Below are 15,404 nucleotides of genomic sequence, written 5' to 3'. Positions count from 1 at the left end.
GGACATAAAACAAAATACTGAAATTTATATGGAACCACAAAAGATCCTATAGCAATCTTAAGAAAAAAGAAGAAAAATGGAAACATTATGTTACTTGACTTCAAATTATACTACAAAATGCCAGTAAAATAGGAATAGACAAATGGGTCAGTGAAACAGGATTGACATCCCAGAAATAAACCCACAAATTTATTGATAGTTAATCTATGACAAAGGAGATATGACCACAACATGGAGAAAGGAAAATCTCTTCAACAAATGGTGCAGGGAAAATTGGACAGTCACAGGAAAAATATGTAAGGGTATCATTCTTTAATTCCATATACAAAAACAAATTCAGGATAAATTAAAGACCTGAATGTAAAACCTGAAACTATAAAATATATAGAAGAAACAATTATCACATATTTCATGATATCAGTGTCACAGATGCCTTTGGGACAACATCAGATTTAAAAGCTTCTGCACAATGAAAGAAATTATAAGTAGAATGAAATGTCCACTTACTGAATGGAAGAAGATATTTGGACATGATACATCTGATAAGGGGTTAATAGTCAAAGTATATAAAAAACCCATATAACTCAACACAATAAAACAAACCAATTTTTAAAATCCAATTAAATCTCTATTATGATTATGCCGTAAAATATATACAATTGGGAGCAAATGGTAAAATAAGAAATAGTCATTTTTGGCCATGAGGAATTTTTTTTTTTAAAAGATTTATTTATTTTTACAAGAACCAGGGTACAGGCCAGATGAGAGGGTGAGAGGGTTCACCAGAGAGAGCGGGAAACAGAACAGGCAGACTGACGAAATACACTACTGAGGGGATCAGCGGGCGAGACAGGAGAGGTCTGCTGCGCCATGTGGGATTCTTGCCGGCCGGCTGGGATCGAACCTGCGCTGCAGAGGCTGTGGACAGCTTCACAGCACTGCGTTCAATCGCCTGCGCCACCAGGGAGGCCCAGCCACGAGGAATTTAACTTAAATTGAAAGTGCATGATCAGGGTAGTGACATGATTGGATAAGTTGGGAAGATATGGACAGATTAATAATGTGATTATATTTGAAAAGGAGACAGAGAGCAAATTAAAATCTAAATTGGTGCCGTGGTCATGACAATGGAAAAAAGAGGTCAAAATATAAAGAAATTATGAAGTTAAAACCTATTAGATTCTGCCACTCGGTGAATGTGGGAACTGAGTAGTCAAGAGTAAAGAAAGGAGAGATGTAGTGGCCTGGAGAGCAGTACCATCATACAGGGATTCCAGAAGAGAAATCACTCTAGAGACCCCATATCTAGAATATATGTATTATCATCATGAGAATCAGTGTTGACCTGAGAACGGTAACTGCTGCAGAAACCAGAGAAGTGAGTCATAGATACCATGCCTTGAAATTCATTCAAAATTATCTAAGATTACTAGTAAGTTACTCTTCTATTTCTTTACCAATATCAGGGCTACACAAATCATCACAAAAGATACCCGTGTGTCTTATACATAAGCAATCATGGTAGTTCAAAAAAATTAACATATCTTACTTGCCATAAATAATTCCTATTAATAATTCTAAAGAGAATTCTAACGGCTTCTTTATTTTTAGCATAGTAGAATCAGGGTCCTTGTGTTCTGCCTCTTGTGCTTACTGGGTGTGATACCTCAGGCAAATTACTTCATGACCCTCTATTTCAGTTTCCTCATGTGATATGTGTTGTTTGCTAAAAAGTCATCTCTGAGTTTTTTCTCATCACTTTCCCTGTATTTCAATTGTCACTCTCAACATATGCTTTTTTTTCCTCCTCACCCTCTAATATACTATATATTTTCCTTTTTATAGTCCATTTTCCCCATTAGAATATAAGCTCCATAACAGTAGAGATATTTGTCTATTTTGTACATACTTAGTACAAAGAGGGCTCTTTATACACAGTAATAAGGTTATTACCTTAAAAGAGCTTTTAATGGCATGTGACAATAAATTGAATGCAATAGAAGTTGTACCAGGCCTTTTGAAATCAAAGTATACTCCCTGACCCTATTTTTCTATATCATCATTTCTAATCTATGGATAATATAGATGTCCCTTAAATTTATATGGCCATTTCCTCTATCATTGATGTTTGCATCATCTTCTTACAGTGGGCCATACCATAACAAACATCATTGCACATATAATTTTCAGTCTTCTAGCATAATTTATTATATTCCTAAAAGAGTCAATTCTTAGGTAAAAGCATATGAATTTTTTTTAAATTGCAGTTAAATTGGTTTTTGCCAAATTAACTTCCCGAAAAGAATTAACAGTTTTTTTTGGTTTTGGTTTTGGTTTTGTACCTTTAAATGGAAGTAAGACTATGTGTTCTTGGACTCTAAGTTCAAATTTAGCGTAATGATCTGTGGTAGAAGGTCATTACTGAACACCTAGACTTAATTTCCACATATTAAAAATAGATAAAAGCGCTTGATTTATAATGTCATTTTGAAGATTAAGTGTAAAAATCTATAAATATAAGATGCGATCTGACACACGGTATGTATTAGATAAAATTTAAACCACTGTTATTTCTGTATCTGATACTGTCTTTTTCCCACACCATAGCTGAGTATTTGAGTATTTTTATTTTCTAATCTCAAAATCAAAATATGTTTCTTATTATTAATTAAGTTAACATTTATATGATCACTCATTATAATGAACACTATTTCTTGTGGTTATCTTTTATTTTTCCACAGGGATTGTCATCTCTTACTGACCTAGATGATTTCTTTAAATATTAAGGAAATTAATCCTTTATCTGTCAAATATATAAGTGCTTTTCCAGACAGTGACTTGCCTTTTAATCATATGTCTATGCGTTTATTTACTTAATCAAATTTAAAATTTTCATGTTGTCAAATCTATCACCATTTTCCCTTATGAAATTGGTTTTTTTTTTAAATTTATTTATTTATACACGAACTGGAGTACAGGCTAGAGGCACGGGAGGGTAAAAGAACTCACTAGAGAGAGCAGGGAGCAGAACAGACCGACAGACTGAAGACACTGCTGAGGGGAGCAGCAGGCGAGACAGCAGAGGTCTGCCATGCCATGTGGGTTTCTCCCTGGCTGGCTGGGAATCGAACTCGCGCTGCAGAGGCTGAGGACAGCTTCACAGCGCAGTGCTCAACCTGCTGTGCCACCGGGGAGGCCCCATGAACTTTGTTTTGAGGGAGACACCTAGTCAATTTTCCTTTACCAAGTATAATATAATTTTTCATTTATTTATTCTAACCCTCTCAAGCATCTGTTATTTATATTTAAAATTTCAGTCCATTTGGAATTTGTGTGAGAAATGCAGTAAGAAGCTAAGACAGAACCAAAGGTACCAGGAATAAAAAGTTAACTCTTAAATCTGGATCATCATTTCATGCAACAGTCTAACTACTATATTCTGATTTAACTTTTCTAAATTTGTTCAATAATGTGACTGAGCTGTGTAACAACTATTTTTTGATAGTTTTTTGTTTTGTTTTGTTTTCTGGCCTGTGTCAAATGTAATCTTCAGGCTGAAGTTGCTAGAAGACTACCACAGGCACTAATAGCATTTACCTTTGCAAAAGTGGACATTTATAGATCACACATGAAATGCAAGACTAAGTAGAGAAAATTGCAGAGTGTTCCTACATCCGTCTGAGACTACCCAACAGACATTTGTTTTAAGGGACTCTGCCTTAAAAATTCAGTTTTATCAGTAGGGGATGAGCATGCCCCTATACCTACTGGAAGTCAAAATTTGATGTTTCAAAACATAATTGATTTTAATTATTTTTTTCTTCTGATCTATAGAGTCAAATCTTCCCAATAATTCCTCCCAACTAATTGGTATTAACAATTTATCTGAAATAAAATAAGAAGGCCTGTTTAAGACCTCTTTCAGACTCTGTTTCTTTGGGCTCAGTAAGCATAAGACTGACTTTCTATGACTGGGATCTTAAGGGAACAGGATTGCTACATAGAATTTGATTACTAAGAGCTCTTACTGATCTGATGCTCCCACCATATATTCCCCAACTCCTAGGCCTCTGAGTCAGACTCCTGAGTGTCTTCAGCTAGCTCACTGAAAAAGTCTTGATGACAGAAGATGGTCTTTTCATGGCCCTCTCTAAAGAGTTGTACTTGTTTGAACTTATCTCCTTGATTTTGAACTCCTTGATTCTCTATTTTGACTTTGACTCCTGATTCTGGCTCTTGCTGAATCTGTTCCTTTCATTTTCCTTTGTTCTAGTGAACTTGAAGGATTTTCACCATTTTCAGATCAGCCTTGTTCATCCAGTTATGAGCAGAAAATGTAAACAAAAAAATAAAAACAAAAAACAAAAAAAAAAACAACCAAATGATCATTTGAAAGAATCTAGGATCTTACTGCATGCCTTAATCCATGATGTTTTGAGGAAAACTCAGACATTTATGAATTATATGCATTATTATTTGGTGTGGATTTAAATACATGATGCCTTTTGATGAGAAACTGCCATATCTGCTTACAAAGGAGCTGTGGACAAGATTATAAATTACATTTTATTTAACAAAGCTACCCCTCTTCTCATTATCCTTTATCCCATCATTACATTTTTATGCATTATTATCTCCTTTCCTGAAATATATAAACTTTCCCCTATTTTCTATTTTTAATTCTAACCATTCATTTAAGTCTTGTTCAAATTCTTTCTCCTTCAGGAAGCCTCTTCAAATTGTTCTGCTCATTTTCTCTTCTAAGACTAACTTATACTGCCCTTAAAATTATACTTAACAATTTAGAAGTACAAATTTTCTTATTGAGTGGCATGATATCTGGGTCTTGTTTATTCAATTAGATTATGATGTCCTTAAGGAAAGAAATTAGGATGCTCTATAAATCCCACATTGGCTAGCACAGTGTTAAGCACACCATAAATGTTCAATAAATGTCAATTGGTAGACTAGCAATTCCTTTCCCATTGCACTGTAGTCTAGGGGGAAAATTGGGTTTGCCTATTCTGTTTAGAATTAGCTCAAGGAGGTCATATTTTTATCCATCCTATTATGAACCATAAATCTCATATTCTTTCTTACCTTCTTTCAGAATTCCTCACAATTTTATAGAAAACTGTAGCTGATAAACATTTATTTTTCCTGAAATCTTTATTGGAAATATTTACTAGTTAGATTTTAGTATCATTTCGTAATTTTCCAAGTATTTTAATAATCAACCCTGCATATAGATAAGGGGAGCAACTTTTAGCCTCAATACATTGATGAGAAAATAGAGACAGAATTTTTTTTTTTTTAAGATTTATTTATTTATTTATTTATTTATACAAGCACTGGGTACAGTCAGAAGCGCTGGAGGGTGAGAGAATTCACCAGAGCCAGAACAGGGAGCAGAGCAGGCAGAAGGACCGAAGTACACTGCTGAGGGGAGCAGCGGGTGGCAGGAGAGGTCTGCGCGCCATGTGGGACCCTCGCCCGGTGGCCAGGGATCGAACCAGCGCTGCAGAGGCTGCGGGCAGCTTCGCAACCCAGCGCTCAACCCCTGCGCCACCGGGGAGGCCCATAGAGACAGAATATTTTTAAATGACTTCTGAAGTTCATATATTTAGTAATCAGCATTGGTAAGACAAAAATACACTGCATGTGACCTACAGCCAATAATCTCTAGAATGAAACCCGAGTTCATTCCACTAAGCTTCACTGCCCTTCAACTATCATAAGGCCAAATTCCAATTAAAAATTGATTCTACTTGAAAATGTAGTAGTGTCTCCTGTTATCATTATCTTTTTGCTTTACCAAAAAATACTATTATTCAATACTGTCATTTATCCATCTATTTTAGCCCCCCTTCTTTCTACCTCAGAAGCAGCTATTCTCTTAATTAAGTCAGGCTTTACACTTCCATTTTTCTGTCAGAGTTACTTCACTTCCTTTTTACTGAATTGGATATGAGACCTATGTCTGAAATTAGTTAGAGAGATATAGTGGCAAGTGTACTACGGCTACTTGCAAAATGCAATTAAGCCCTGGGATGGTGGCCAAGAGCTCTGGCAGGCAGAGGCTTGAAACCAAGGGAGGGATTATATTGGAGCCATAGTAGTACCATCTAATTGCTGTTTTAACTTTTTCCTTTCAGCCATAGGGGTTGTCCTGGCAGGAACTTGATGCTTCCAACACAAAAACAAGAGCCAAAGAGAATTTATCATCAAATTGAATTTGTTTATGTTCGAATTAGTCTGAGACCTAGCCATGGAAAATTGTTTCTTTTACACCTTTGATGTTTTCCAGATGTTCTGGCTGTTTGTGCATTACTGTGCTGCTGATTTAGTATTTAGTCCTGGCATTATCACTGGCAAATAATAGCCGGTGAACCATTAGAAGTCCATTCCCAAGTCAACTGTTAATAGATTTGTATGCATTCCAGAGATTGAGACATTCATGACAGATATTACATGAGAGAGAAATGAGCATTTAAATTTCTTTTGGTGGTAAAGGAAATTGCAATTCCAGGATATAAAACTGATTATTTGCAGGAGGAAATCCCCCTGTGTCCAAGCCCAAATATCTTCTCCACTTTTACCTGCAATTCTTTTATTATAGTAGAAAATACCTACTTCAGACTCTTCTAAAAGCAAATTCCCTGGAAATGAGAAGCACACCTGTTCTATCATGTCAGTAAGAATGGGCAGGAGAGTCTGAGCCAGCTTAGATGAGGTAAATAAACAAAGCAATGATTGTACAGGCTGAGGGAAATCTTAGGTTGTAGCTTCAACTTTTTTCCAGAGTGAAAAGTGTTAACATGTAGCATCTTAAAACTTAAATATCTTGTTAAGACAGCATTCTTCAAGCAGTGTTATTTTACCCAGCTCACCAAGTGTGTACAACAAAATTTTAAATGCAATCATAGTCTACCCAACTCATAAAACGCCAGACCTACTGTATGACTGAAAATGTGAAAATCTCCTTTTTGAGCTAGAATGTGGGACAATAGGAGTGACATGGGCTAATGAATATTGGTTGGAGGAATCAAGATGAGAAACAACAACAACAGTCATAATAATGACAACAAAAACAAGGAAGAGACTAGTGAGGAGTTGGTTTAAAAAAGAACAAACCACATCTCATTGTGCATTAAACTAGATACTGATTTTGAAAGTTTATTGAGTCACCCCGAGAGAAAAGTCATTTGCCACTGCTGAGTTGATTCAATATTTCTAAACCATAAAAAGAGTAAGTGCTGCAGACAAATGGAAGGCAGCTTAGTCTTATTAACTTGACTTTTAGATGCTGCTAATTTTGCCAAAGAAAACCTTGTGATGCCTCCACCTTGTCTAAAGGTATTGCCTTCAGCGCTTTCTCATCACTTCTTTCATCAATCCATTGTGCACATGCAGTCAGAATGATTTTTGTAGACATAAATTTCTTATCTATAAACATAAATTGGATCATACCCTGCTTCAAATCAACCAGTGAGTTCCTTTGATCAGAATAAAACCCAAGCTCTTTACCATGGAGTAAAGAGTTTAGTCTTTCCCATCTCTCTAACCTCACATGGCTGTCACCCTCTCTTCCAATGCATCTGCCATACCAGCCTTGTTTCTACAATTAAATACACCTGTTTCATTATTGCCTTTGGTCCCTCTGAAAGCTCAATGCTGAGCTTGCAGTGCTCTTCTATTGCTTCTTCACATGCCTGACTCTTTTTTGTGTGTCAGGGTTCAAGCATAAATGTCAGATCATCCGAGTGGTCTTCCAATGCATCTTCTGTAAAATCACCCTTTGTTTTGTTTCTCTCCTAGCTCTTTGCAACATGTAAATTTTCCATAAGTGTCAGTTTGCTCTTTTGGAATTTTTTTTTTTATTGAGCCAACATGGGTACCACACTACATGGTTTCAGATATACATCATTATAAATCAATAGCTGCTTATATACCACATTAAGAAATCAGAGGTCTAATTCCATTCTTCACTATAAAATTGATTATTTTTGGCTGATTTACCTACCCCTTTTCTCCCTTCTGGTAAGTATTAATTGATCATATAGTCTAAAAGCTGATTTTTATTTGATTTAGTTCATATATTTGTTTTTGTTTGTTTATGTGTTATATGAATAAAATCATACAATGTTTGTCTTTCATTGCCTGATTTATTTCACTAAGCATAATACCCTCCATGTTGTTGCAAATGGCAGAATTTTGTTTTTATAGTTAAGTAATATTTCATTGCATGCATATATATATATATATATATATATCTCACATCTTTATCCAATCATCTATTGATGAACATTTAGGTTTGTTTTAACTTTTGCTATTGCAAATACTGTTGTCATGAACTTGGCAGTGCATATATCTCTTTAAATAAATGTTTTTGTACTCTGGGTAAATATCCAGAAATGGGATGACTGGATCATAAGGAATTTCTATTTCCAAATTTTGAGGAATCTGCATACTATTTTTCATAATGGCTATAAAATTTGCATCCCCATAAACAATTTTACAAGGATTCCTTTCTCCCTGCATCCTCTCTAGTACTTGTTGTTTCTTGTCTTTTGGATAATGGCCATTCTTACAGGTGTGAGGTGATAGCTCACTATTTTAATGTGCATTTCCCTAATAATAAGATGTGATGAGCATTTTTTTTTCATGTGCCTGTTGTCATCTGTATGTCTGCTTTAGAAAAATGTCTATTCAGATCCTCTTCCCATTTTTCAATCAGGATATTTGTTTTATTGCTGTTGAATTTTATGAGATCTTTATATATTCTAGAAATTAACCCCTTGCCAGATACATGACGTACAAAGATCTACCATTTAGTAGAGTGCCTTTTCATTTTGTTGTAAAGAAACTTATATAGTTTGGGTCATTCCATTTCTTTATTGTGGCTAAAGTCACACTGTGCTGCTCTGTATTTTACCTTCTTTCTGGAATCCTACAGTTCTAGCAGTCTGTGCACTACATCTACTCTTTTCTTTCCCCAGGGGAGACAGCAAATACAGTCCTTCACTACTACAAATTATCAAGTCGACTTTTCCACATGTAGGGAAATCACAGGGATCAACACATCTGGAATACAAGAGATGACCTTCGCTCTGGGAAAAAGACTTTTGTGATCATGGTGTCTTCTCTGCCAGGTGAGTGTGATCTAGATTTTTAAAAAATATATTTCTATCTTCATTTTTTATAGATTTTGTTTATTGCTTTATCTCTAGGCTCTAGACCTCTGCCCAGGTACTTGATGAATATTTGCTGAATGAACAAATGTAGAAATCCTTGAGGACAAGAATCATGCCAAACAACTCTTAGGTATTTTTAAAAATTAAGCAACATGTCCAGGAAGGAGCTAGCATTAATGAATTCTGAAAAATTATTTGGCAAAATAAATCTATTAAAAATATTTCTGAAATGCCTTTTTATATGTTGACCACTGAACACAAGTTGACATTTTCTTAAAGTTTCAGGGTTATTAATACAAGCATCACATATTGTTTACTTCTTCTACTGAGGGTGTAGTTTGATCCAACTTTTTTTAAAGATTTATTTATTTCTTTTTAGGGCAGAGCAACATGGCGGCGAGGAGACGCTGCGAGTAAGATCTCCCATTAAAAAAAGTTAATAGGGAGGAAAAGCGGCAGGTCCCAGTAAGAACTGGGACACGGAAGATAAACGGACAACTCCAGCAAACTGCCCGAAGAAGAAAGTGGCCATAAAAGAGGACTAGAAGGGAGGGAAGCGCAGAACCCTGCTCCCCTCCCCCGCCCACAGAGGCGGCACTCTCCGACTGGCAGAGAGGAGGGAAACAACAAACCAAAACTGCCAACAAGAACAAAGGACGCAGCAAGCGGGACTGTGAGTGGAAAGGAACTATTGCAGCCACCACACCCCGTGAACGGGAGCTGAGGCGAACCCTGCAGGATTCGCCGCTGCGGGGAGTGAACGGCTCCAGGCACCATTAGAGAAGAACAAAGACCCCGGGAGACTCGCACACAGCCTGGGCTGCCGGTAAGCTTGCGCGGAAAAGGGCGCGCTCGGCGCGCTTGAAAAGCAAGTGCAGACCGGGATAGCAGCTGCCCAGGTCCCCGCGCCTGCGACCTAGGCTTGGGAGACGACCTAGGCTTGTACGCGCGGAGGTCCTCACTGAGGTGAAGGTCCCTCCCTGAGTAAGCAGGAACCAGGCGCCCAGGCACGGGAGCAGTGCAAAAGGCGCCATTCCCGCGCCACTGAACTGGGCTACAGCCCGCGTCCTGGAACTGAGGGCTTTGGAACTGAGACCCGGGGCACGAAATTAGGGGCGTGGGTTCCCCACGACGGTGGGGCACAAGGCAGACACAGCACCCCAAAGCCGTTGAGGTGTACCCTACCATCCCCGCTCTGCGCTCTGCTCCCTGTCCCACGGGGTGGAAAATAAGCTCCCCAAAGGCTCTAGGAGATATCTCTGGCACCACCTAGCGACTTGAAGCCAGCACAGGCTCCTGAAGGAGCTAGTGGCCAGCTGGGGAGTTAGCCCACACCGGGCCCCTTCCGACCAGTAGTCTGAGCCCACAGGGAGAGCGAGCACCCACAGCCAGGGCAGACCAGGCACGCAGAAGAGTGTGCCTGACACCGGACGCGCAGGGAGTGTGTCCCACATTACCATTTTAGAACAGGGACATTTCTTCAGTAAAGACTACCTGCAGAAGGCTTCCTCAGGAGCCAGAGGTGAGCGGGGGAAGTTCACCCACGACAGACCCCCTCTGGCCTGCAGTCCAAGCCCGGAAGGGGAGCAGGAACCTACCGCCGGGGCAGACCAGGCGCACAGGGGAGTGTGTCCCCACATCGACATTTTAGGACAGGGACCTTTCTCCAATAAAGACTGCTTGAAACTGACAGATGACTCCTGGAGGAACCAGAGGGGAGCAGAGAAGCTCACCCAAGATGCCGGCCAGTCCCAACAACACAGTGTCCCAACGCATACGGCAAATTAGAAAACAGACAGTAGGGAGGAGAAGAACCACACGCAACCTAGCAACTCTCCAGAGAAAAAGCACACCACAAAAAGAAAACCAGCCCCCAGAGTGCAACGACAATAACTTGGAAGAATTTCTGAGCCTTCCAGAAAGAGAATTTAAAATTGCCGTGATTAAAAAACTGACAGAAGTCATAAAGGAAAACAATGATAAGGGAAAAATAATCAATGATCAGAAGAATGAAATTGAGTCCCTAAAGAGGGAAGTAAAAGAAATGCAGGAGATCAAAGAATTAGTGGAAGAACTAAAGAATTCTGGGAAAAGCAATGAAAGCAGAATTGATGAAATGGAAGAACGAATAAGTGCTCTTGAAGACACAGAAATAAAAAGAACCAAAACAGAAAAGGAAAGAGAAGTACGAAGGAAAAAGAATGAAGAAAGACTTCGGGAACTATCTGACTCCATGAGGAAAGGAAATATAAGAGTTATAGGAATACCAGAAGGAGAGGAGAGAGAAGTAGGAACAGAGAAAATATTCAAAGAGATAATTGAAGAGAACTTCCCAAATGTGAAGAAGGAGCTGAAAATTGATATACAAGAAGCAAGAAGAACACCAAACTTCCACGACGAAAGAAAAAATACAGCAAGACACATAATAGTAAAGCTCCCTAGAATCCAGGACAAGGAAAAAATAATGAAGCTGGCAAGAGGGAAGAAACAGATAACATTCAAAGGAAAGCCAATCAGGCTGACATCAGACTTCTCCGAAGAAACACTACGGGCAAGGAGAGAGTGGAGGGACATAGTCAACAGACTCCAAGAAAACAGATGCCAACCAAGAATACTCTATCCCGCAAAGCTCTCCTTCCTCTTTGAAGAAAGAATATGGACCTTCCCAGACAAACAGAAACTCCGGAATTTCATTGCAACTAAACCCCCACTCCAAAAAATACTACAAGGAGTCCTAAAGCCAGAACCTCAGTGGGACGAATAACAATGAAAGAAGGCCAAAAAAAAAAAAGTTATTAAAAGAATAAATAAATAAAATCAAAGGAAAGACAAACACAATGGCAAATACAGATGTTAACATATCAATATTAACTCTAAATGTAAATGGACTAAACTCTTCAATAAAAAGACACAGAGTTGCAGCCTGGATTAAGAAACAAAACCCAACGTTTTGCTGTCTCCAGGAAACACATTTAGCTACAAAAGATAAAAATAGACTCAAAGTTAAAGGATGGAAAACAATCCTACAAGCAAATGGACCAAAAAAGAAAGCAGGAACAGCTATACTTATATCAGATAAAACAGATTTCAAACTCAAAAAGATAAAAAGAGACCCCAATGGTCACTACATTATGATCAAGGGGACAATACTTCAAGAAGAAATAACACTCATTAACATATACTCACCAAACAAAGGAGTACCAAAATATATCAGACAACTGTTGTCCTCTCTGAAAACAGACATCACAGAAAACACATACGTAGTGGGAGACTTCAACACACCACTATCAACAATGGATAGATCAACAAGACAAAAAATAAGTAAAGAAACCAAAGCTCTAAATAAGGACCTAGAGCAATTGGGCTTAACAGACATCTATAGAACACTAAACCCCAAAAAAACGGAGTACACATTTTTCTCGAGCGCACACGGATCATTCTCTAGGATCGATCACATACTGGGGCACAAGACAAACATCAACAGATACACCAAGATTGAAATCATATCAACCATCTTTTCTGACCATGAAGGCATCAAACTAGAAATAAACCATAAAAAGAAGGCAAGGAACTTTCCTACCTCATGGAGATTAAAAACCACACTACTGGAAGACCACTGGACTAAGGAGGAGATCAAAGAAGAAATTAAAAAATTTCTTGAATTGAACGACAAGGAGGACACCAATATCCTAAATGTATGGGATGCAGCAAAAGCAGTAATAAGAGGAAAATATATAGCAATAGAAGCTCACATCAAGAAACAAGAAAGAACTCAAAGAAACAACCTAATCTCGAAGCTCAAAGATCTAGAAAAAGAACAACAAAAAAAACCCCAAAACCAGTAGAAGAAAAGAAATAATAAAAACCAAAGCAGAAATAAATGAAATTGAAACTAAAAAAACAATCCAAAAGATCAATGAAACCAAGAGCTGGTTCTTTAAAAAAATCAATAAAATAGACAAACCCCTAGCCAGGCTCACAAAGGAAAAAAGGGAGAAAGCACAAATAAACAGGATCATCAATGAAAGAGGAGAAATCACAACGGACACAGCAGAAATCAAAAGAATAATCAGTAACTACTATGAACAGTTATATGGAAACAAGTTTAACAATCTAGAGGAGATGGACAAATTCCTACAACTCTACAATCACCCAAAGCTAGATAAAGAAGAAATAGAACACCTAAACAGACCAATTACAATTAGCGAAATTGAAATGGCAATCAAAAACCTCCCATAAAACAAAAGCCCAGGACCTGATGGATTTACAAATGAATTCTACCAAACATTCAGAGACGAATTAGTGCCTATCCTTCACAAACTCTTCCAAAAAATTGAGAAGGAAGGGACAATACCAAACACGTTCTATGAAGCCAACATTACACTAATACCAAAACCGAACAAGGACAACACAAAAAAGGAAAACTACAGGCCAATCTCCCTAATGAACACTGATGCAAAAATCCTCAATAAAATTTTAGCCATCAGAATCCAACAATGTATCCATAAGATAATTCACCACGACCAAGTAGGATTCATTCCAGGGGCACAAGGATGGTTTAACATCCGAAAATCAATCAACGTTATCCAACACATCAACAAAAAGAAATATAAAAACCATATGATAATATCAATAGATGCTGAGAAAGCTTTCGACAAAGTGCAACACCCATTCATGATAAAAGCCCTTGAAATTCTTGGGATACAAGGAACATACCTCAACATCATAAAGGCCATCTATGACAAGCCAACAGCCAGTATCATTCTCAATGGTGAAAAGCTGAAAGCAATTCCATTAAGATCTGGAACAAGACAAGGATGTCCACTCTCACCACTGCTTTTCAATATAATACTGGAAGTCCTAGCCAGGGCAATAAGACAAGAGAAAGACATCCAAGGAATCCAAATAGGAAAAGAAGAAGTCAAACTATCACTATTTGCAGACGATATGATATTATACATAGAGAACCCCAAAAACTCCACAGAAAAGCTAATTCAACTCATCAATCAGTTCAGTAAAGTGGCAGGATACAAAATCAACATGCAAAAGTCAGTAGCCTTCCTATACACAAACAATAAATCTGAAGAAGAAGAAATCAAAAAAACCATCCCTTTTGTTATTGAAACAAAAAAAATCAAATATTTGGGAATAAATCTAACAAAAGAGGTAAAGGACCTATACAAAGAAAACTATAAAACACTGTTAAAAGAAATAGAAGAAGACACAAAGAAATGGAGAGACATCCCCTGCTCGTGGATTGGAAGAATAAACATTATTAAAATGGCCATCCTTCCAAAAGCAATATACAGATTCAATGCTATTCCAATCAAAATTTCAATGTCATTCTTCAAAGAAATAGAACAATTATTGATGAAATTCATCTGGAATCACAAAAAACCCCGAATAGCCAAAGCTCTCCTGAAAAAAAAAGAAGGGAATGGAGGCATTATACTCCCAGACTTCAAACTATATTACAAAGCCATAATCATCAAAACTGCATGTTATTGGAACAAGAACAGACATACAGACCAATGGAATCGAATAGAAAATCCAGAAATAAACCCACAGATTTATGGTCAACTAATCTTTGACAAAGGAGCAAAGACTATGCATTGGAGCAAAGAAAGTTTGCTCAATAAATGGTGTTGGGAAAACTGGGTCGCTACATGCAAAAGAATGAAGCTTGACCACTACCTCACACCAAACACAAAAATCAACTCAAAATGGATTAAAGAACTAGACATAAGACCTGAAACCATAAAATATATAGAAGGAAATATAGGCGAAACACTACGTGATTTGCACATCAAAGACATCTTTACAGACACATCACCCAAAGCAGTGATAGTGAAGGCAAAGATAAACAGCTGGGACTACATCAAATTAAAGAGCTTCTGCACAGCAAAAGAGACAATAACAAAAACAAAGAGAAACCCCACCAACTGGGAGAACATTTTTGCACCCAACACTAATGATAAAGGACTGATCACAAAAATCTGCAAAGAGCTGATGAGACTCAACAACAACAAAGAAAAGAATCCAGTCAAAAAATGGGCAGAAGAGCTAAAAAGAAACTTCTCTGAAGAGGAAATGCAAATGGCCAACAGGCATATGAAAAAATGTTCAACATCACTTGCCATCAGGGAAATGCAAATCAAAACTACCATGAGATACCATCTTACACCAGTGAGAATGGCACATATTAAAAAA

This window comes from Talpa europaea, assembly GCF_964194135.1.
Source record: "Talpa europaea genome assembly, chromosome: 6".
NCBI lineage: Eukaryota > Metazoa > Chordata > Mammalia > Eulipotyphla > Talpidae > Talpa > Talpa europaea.
This window is presented reverse-complemented; position numbering follows the sequence as displayed.